The following is a 7702-nucleotide window of genomic DNA, read 5'->3' as shown; positions in this document are numbered from 1 at the left end:
GTGATCTGTCCCACCCTCTTCTACTCTCAGCTGTGTCCGCACGTCTGTTCTCCATGTCTGTGTCTCTATTCCTTGCAGTGCAAATCTTGCTGAGGCCACAGTTTCCACAGGGGTCACAAAACAAAGTTGTTGAGTTTCTTTCATTTTTAATTTCTCATAGAACAAGTGAAAATTTAAATTATTTAAATAAAATCCATGATTACTGCACTCACCTTTCACAGCCAGAATTGCTGATGCTGATTTCCAAAGACAACTGTGTGAAGCAGATGTTTTCCACTTACTTGTGTAGTAGTTGTGCACTGAATATCTGACAATGTCAATTAACCAGTGAATGCTCTCCTCCATTAAGGAACATGGTTACTTACATACATTCTGTGAGGATGAGTGCCTTTTTTGTGTGTTGGGAGAGAAAGGAAGGCTCTAATAGAATCCCCTAGGACTGTTGTTGCTTGTCCCTTTGAGATGAATTCCTGGAATTGTTCTCCAGAAATGACTCTTGGAGCCAGGTATCTCATTAAGGTGGCATAAGTGGAAGGTCCAGTTCCTAACAAAAGGTGTATCTCTGAGGATCCTATTGGAAGCTTTGTTCAGAAACTTGGAGAAAAAAACCAAGTTTGAAATAGAAATTTGGTGGGAGATGGGGACCAGAGTCAATGCTATCAGGGCTCTAATTTCCTCTCTGTAGCAAAAAATTTCCTTTAGTTGAGAACATCAGGTAGTGGGGAAAGTCCTGGAGTAATATGAGTATGCAAGAAGAAAGTAAGCAGAGCAAAGCACAGTCCACTATTACTCGGTGTATTTATAGTCCTTGGGCTGGTGCTGGTTGGCAAACTACTTATTGTCAGTCCAGGACCCAATAAGAACAGGAGTTGTGGGGAACCATTTATATTCTTTATAGAAATTTTAGAAAGTAATTTTAAGGGTGCTGGCTTCAGTAATTTTTTAATATGGGTTTATAATTTGTATTTTAGTTTTTATTTTTTTTCAATAGTCCTCATTTTACTGTTTTCCTAAAAAGTACTGACTCATGGATGCTTGGTAAAAATTGATCCTTTATTTAAATAGCTTAAGAAATACTAGGTATGGCTTTTGTATCCAGGAGTCCTGGGCTGCTTTGGTGCCTCAGATGATAAAGAATCCGCCTGCAATGCAGGAGACCTAGGTTTGATCCCTGGGTTGGGAAGATCCCCTGGAGGAGGGCATGGCAACCCTCTGCAGTATTATTGCCTGGAGAATCCCCATGGACAGAAGAGCCTGGCAGGCTACAGTCCATGGGGTCACAAGAAGTCCAACATGACTGAGCAACTGAGCGCACACAATCATGGGTTCAGTGTGAGGTGTATGAATCCTTTAAAATTGTTTTACTTCTTTGAGACTCAATTTTATGATTTGTAAAATGAGGTTAATAATTCATATTTTATAGTCTATTCATGAGATTTCAAAGGGATAGCATATAATTATCTGGAAAAGTTATCTGACGTTATTGATGTGTCTCAAATATGTGACAAATGGAATGAAGTGCCTAGAAGTATAGACTGTGATAGGTCACACTCGCCAGATTTGGGAGGAGCCCTGTTACCTTTTGCAAATTGTTCTATTTTATCCTCAATCCCAACTACTTCCTCCTTTGAGAGTCATGACATTCCAGCTATGGGACCTCCTGTCTGTTATTGATCTCCCTGTTTTCCTCGTCCCCTGAGGACTTTAACACCTCCATGATCATTTTCTTTTCCATCTCTATCTTTGTCATGAGTGAAGGCAACTTCTAATCATTTGAATATTTCAACTGACAACTTGACTTCAAATTTCTTCTACTTTCTTGATTTCAATTACTTTCATTTATCCATAGTCTCCTTATGAAGCCTATCATATTCTTATCCTAAATTTCACTACTTTTCATTTTTGTTCCACAAGTTCAATCTAAACATGTGAAATTACTGCGTTTAAGCTTAACCAAAGGTCACTAGAAATAAAGGTACAGTCCAACAAAATTGAGTTTATTGAGTCAGTGTAGAAAGGGAGGACTCTCTTAAGTAACTACCACATGTCTCCTGACAGTTGACAGAAAGCACATGCCTTCTGAAAGATTTGGATTCTTAATGAAGGGAGAATGGCATTGAAACGTGTAATATCATATATGAAACAAGTCACCAGTCCAGGTTCAATGCACGATACTGGATGCTTGGGGCTGGTGCACTGGGACGACCCAGAGGGATGGTATGGGGAGGGAGGAGGGAGGAGGGTTCAGGATGGGGAACACATGTATACCTGTGGCAGATTCACTTTGATATATGGCAAAACCAATACAATATTATAAAGTTAAAAAATAAAATTAAAAAAAAAAAGGATAACAAGGAGGGATTAAGTGCTGTGGGGTTCAGTTCTGAACAGGTTCCTGATTCTGTGGTGAGAGTAAGAGGAGGGACTAATCTGAAGTTGAATGCTGTCATGAAAAGCTGGCAATTTAGCAATTGAGTGCCTCTTGCTTTAGGTAGGAAGAGCATTTCAGGTTTGGGTATATTGTTGATTACTGAAAAATTAGATCATTATGACATTGTTAAAATTGCTGCATAAAAGTTGAATAAACAATGTTTCGGACTAGATTTATTGCTAGATTATTCTATGTCCGTCCTCCCAACCTGAAGAAAGACATATTTGTTTTTCTTTTCTAGTCTTTTTCTTTTTCTCATTGTGTTTTTCTAGAAAATATTTACTTCTCATTATTTACTAAATCTATTAATATAAACTGTTCATAATATCTGTTTTTAACCATCTTAATATATATAGAATGTGTAATTATGCCCCCTTTTGCATGTGTTATTTAGATAGTTAAAATTTTGGGCTTTTCCTTGATAAATACTCCTACGGGTTTTTCAGTGAATGAAACTGCAAATTTATGCATCTGAGTGAACTCAGGGAGTTGGTGATGGACAGGGAGGCCTGGCGAGCTGCCATTCATGAGGTCGCAAAAAGTTGGACATGACTGAGCGACTGAACTGAACGAAACTGATGGAACATTTTTCTTTTTCTTTGATTTATATTTGTTCATTATTCATATATGCACATATATTTTTTGCCCATGCTGTGTGGCTTGTGGATCTTACTTCCACCACCAGAGGTTGAAACTGTGCTCCCTGTATTGGCAGCACAGGTCCTAACCACTGAACAGCCAGGGAATTCCATATGCTTTTTTCTTATTTATTGTGGTTCCTTTATAAGCTTCCTGAGATGGAAGTTTATATGTTTGTTCTCAGTCTTCCTTGAGGTTGGTTTCCAACCCTTTATCTTGAGCACTGGCCATATATTTCCCCTTCCCCAGGTTTGTTTTTTTTTTTTTTTTTTTTTAATTTCTTAGCAGTTTTGAATGACGTCATGAATATTGTGAATGACAGGTTATAGATAGTCTGGATGGTGTTATAATCCTCTCAAACATATTCACTACATGAAAGTAGAACCTATACTTGTTTAGTCAGTGATGCATATTTGAGGATTTTCTGTTTTTTGGCAATTACGAGTAAAGCTTCTGAAATATCTCCACATAGGTCTCTGTGTGGACACGTGTTTTCATTTCTCTTTGACAAAATCTTAGGATTGTAATTGCTGGGTGTTATGGTTAGTGTATGTTTTTAAGATACTGAAAAACTTGTTTTCTTTTTTTCAAAATGGCTATACCATTTCACATTCCTACCCGCTTTGTATTTCAGTTCTATTTACTCTGGGTCCTTAACAGGATTGCTATTGTCACTTAAAAAAGATAAGCTATTCTAATATGTGCATAGCATTAAGTCTTTTATTTTAATTTACTTCCCTTTTGACTGTGTTAAGAATCAATTTCAAGTTCTTCTTAGCTCTACTTCTCTGCTGATGGTAAGTTTGTTTTCAATCTTGGCTATTGTGGAGTGGCCACAGCACTGGAAAAGGTCAGTTTTCATTGCAACCCCTAAGAAAGGCAATGCCAAAGAATGTTCCAACTACTGCACAATTGCACTCATCTCACACGCTAACAAACTAATGCTCAAAATTCTCCAAGTAAGGCTTCAACAGTACATGACTGTGAACTTCCAGATGTTCATGCTGGATTTAGAAAAGGCAGAGGAACCGGAGATCAAATTGCCAACAAGTGTTGGATCATCAAAAAAGTGAGAGAGTTCCAGAGAAACATCTACCTCTGCTTTATTGACTACGCCAAAGTCTTTGACTGTGTGGATCACAACAAACTGGAAAATTCTTAAAGAGATGGCAATATCAGACCACCTGACCTGTCTCCTGAGAAATCTGTATACAGGTCAAGAAGCAACAGTTAGAACAAGACATGGAACAATGGACTGGTCCAAACTGGGAAAGGAATACATTGAGACTATATATTGTCATACTGCTTATTTAACTCATATGCAGAGCATGTCATGTGAAATGCCGGGCTGGATGAAGCATGAGCTGGAATCAAGATTGCCAGGAGAAATTCCAGTCCTGTGGCCACTCCACAAACACCCTTATGGCAGAAAGTGAAGAGGAACTAAATGAACTTGATGAAAATGAAAGAGGAAATTTAAAAACTTGACTTAAAACTCAACCTTCAAAAAACTAAGATCTTGGCTTTTGGTCCCTACATTTCATGGCAAATAGATGGGGAAAGAATAGAAACAGTGAGAGACTTTATTTTTGGGGGCTCCAAAATCACTGCAGATGGTGACTGCAGTAATTAAATTAAAACATGCTTCCTTGGAAGAAAAGCTATGACCAACCTAGACAGCATATTAAAAAGCAGAGACATTACTTTGCCAACAAAGGTCCATCTAGACAAAGCTTTGATTTTTCCAGTAGTCATGTGTGGATGTATAAGTTGGACCATAAAGAAAGCTGAGGTTGAATAATTGATGCTTTTGAGCTGTAGTGTTGGAGAAGACTCTTGAGAGTCCCTTGAACTGTGAGGAGATCCAACCAGTCAATCCTAGAGGAAATCAGTCCTGAATATTCATTGGAAGGACTGGTGCTAAAGCTGAAGTTCCAATACTTTGGCCACCTGATGCGAAGAACTGACTCATTGGAAAAGACCCTGATGCTGGGAAAGTTTGAAGGCTGGAGGAGAAGGGGATGACAGAGGATGAGATGGTTGGATGGCATCACTGATTCGATGTACATTAGTTTGAGCAGGCTCCAGGAGATGGTGATGGACTGGGAAGCCTGACATGATGCACTCCTTGGGGTCACAAAGAGTTGGACATAACTGAGCAACTGAACTGAATTAAATTTTATTCTTTTTTGGTCATTTGTTCTTGTGAAGGGTCCATAGCCACAAACCATGGGGTGAACTGTGACATAATATAAATAAACCATTGGTCTCTGCCCCCAGATCCTAACATAGAGCTTGAAACTCCTGTAATTTTCTGAATGACAATGGTGCTAGAAGCATCTTTTGTTCAAGTATTTGTTCTTTAACCCTGGTTCCTGACACAGGGCTGCTAAACCCCTTTGAATTTCTGGGTGGGTGTCTTTTATTGGAATCCCCCTTGGTGGGATTCTGTATAGCTTCTGGATGAGGGCTGGTCATGGAACTTTACATCCATACCCATTTCTGCAGTGAGAATGGAGAAGCTGGAGATTGATTACATAGCCTCCATAAAATACTAAACTATCTGGTGGAAAGCTTTTAAGTTGGTGAACAGATCCACTTGCTGGAAGGGCTATATACTCCAACTTCTTGGTGATGGAAGCTCCTGCCCTGGGGACCTTTCAGACCCAGGGCATCATGTCTCTCCATCTGGCAGTTAAGTTTTAATTATCTTAATAAAGACATTATTATTCATTTATAATATCTTTTATGATACACTGGAAAAATGTAAGCAAATGTGTTCAAGAGTTTTGTAAACCATCCCAGCAAATGATCAAAGCTGTAAGAGGGTTGTGGGACTCCCTGACTTTGTAGCCAAGTTGGACAAAAGTGTGGATACCGTGGAGACCCATTGCTTGCAGTTGGTGTCTGAAGGGAAGGCAGAGTTTTGGAATTGAGCCTTAAATCTGTGAAGTCTGACACTACCTCCAGACAGTTAGAATTCACAACTGAATGGAAGAATAGAGCAGCAAGTTGGTATCTGGATATTTAGACTATATATTATTTTCCAATTGGTTGGTATGGAAGGCAAAAACACCACACATTTTTGTAAGGTGTGCTGGAGTGGAGAATAATGGGCCCCATTGCCCATTATTTCATAATGTCAAGTGTCTTAAATGATCTCTGTGGCCTTTAATATTTGTTTTATATAGATAATATATAGCAGTATATTATAAATATTTTCCATTTTGTTAATTTTTCAATTATGTTTTCCAGGCCTCCTCCTCTCACTCCATTATGCTGAGACAAGGACTTAAGATCTAAGTGTTGCTTTCAGATGCTTTAAAGAGTTGCCTCATATTTGCTTCTGTTGAGAGTTCCTATATTCCATAAAAATCTCTCCTCACCCTTTCCAGTGGTGATGTTTATAAGGATGTATTATTATGCAAGAAATAACAGTACAGTCTTTGGCAATATTTCAAGCTTTTAATTAGATTCTAATCTCTCTCTAAATCTAGACTATGAATCTATGATTGTTGTTTACATATTAATTGCAATGCTTAGAATTAAAGATACCCTTTAAAATTCCTATATATAAGGAAGACTACATTGTGTGAAATGGAAGTATTTGCTTATGTTTTTAAATAGGGATGGACTTCCAGTCATATAATGTGATTGTGGGGTCCAGACCTTATTTTGTATAGGTAGCTAGAGATCAATACAGTCTTCACATTCTTCTCCTTGTTTTGTAGTCCTCACAACCTAGATCTTCTTGGGGGTAGAGCTTGTTCAGAAGACTGAAGCAAAGGAACAGATTAGGCTTCCTGATCCTGCTCACATCTTTTAGATGAATAACAGTGCTGAAGTCTTTGGACTGATTTTAGCTCATAGAGTAGGTCAAGGGCATGGAATCAGAGGATTTGATGCTGTTAGATTTAGAACAGTTGAGTTCATATCTCTCCAGCTAGAAACTATTGGTACTTTCTAGCACTCGATATTCTCATCTGTAAATTGAGGTAAATTTATAACAGTGGCATCATGGGATTACTATGAAAATTAAATGGAGAAGCATAGTGGTTTTGTAGCCAGGTTTTCTGGATTCAGACAGTGGTCCCACAACTTTTAAGCTGTGTGATTTTGAGCAATCTATGTGACGTCTCTGTGCCCCAGATGATTCATTTGTAAAATAGAAATAATAGTACTGCTTCATAGGATTTTTATGAGAAGTCAACCAGTTAGTATCCCAGTGTGCTTAAAATAGGGCCTGGCACATTGTAAGTACAAATTTTTGTTTGAGAGACAAGGAAAAATCCAAGGTAGCTACAGGTGTTAATACATAATAGTAATAACTATTACTATCATTTTACTGATTTTAAGGTGTCTCCCAGTTGGTTTATAAGTATATAAAATTGAGAGTTAGAAGTGATAATGTTTTCCATACAACCATTATGAAAAACGGTACAGAGGTTCCTCTGAAAACCTCCTCAGTATGGAGGTTGCCATATGATGCATTGGAGAAGGAAATGGCAACCCACTCCAGTGTTCTTGCCTGGAGAATCCCGGGGACGGGGGAGCCTGGTGGGCTGCCGTCTATGGGGTCACGCAGAGTCGGACACGACTGAAGTGACTTAGCAGCAGTATCAGCAGCATATG

Source organism: Bison bison, unplaced genomic scaffold, assembly GCF_000754665.1.
Source record: "Bison bison bison isolate TAMUID 2011002044 unplaced genomic scaffold, Bison_UMD1.0 scf7180017864503, whole genome shotgun sequence".
Taxonomy (NCBI): Eukaryota; Metazoa; Chordata; class Mammalia; order Artiodactyla; family Bovidae; genus Bison; species Bison bison.
This window is presented reverse-complemented; position numbering follows the sequence as displayed.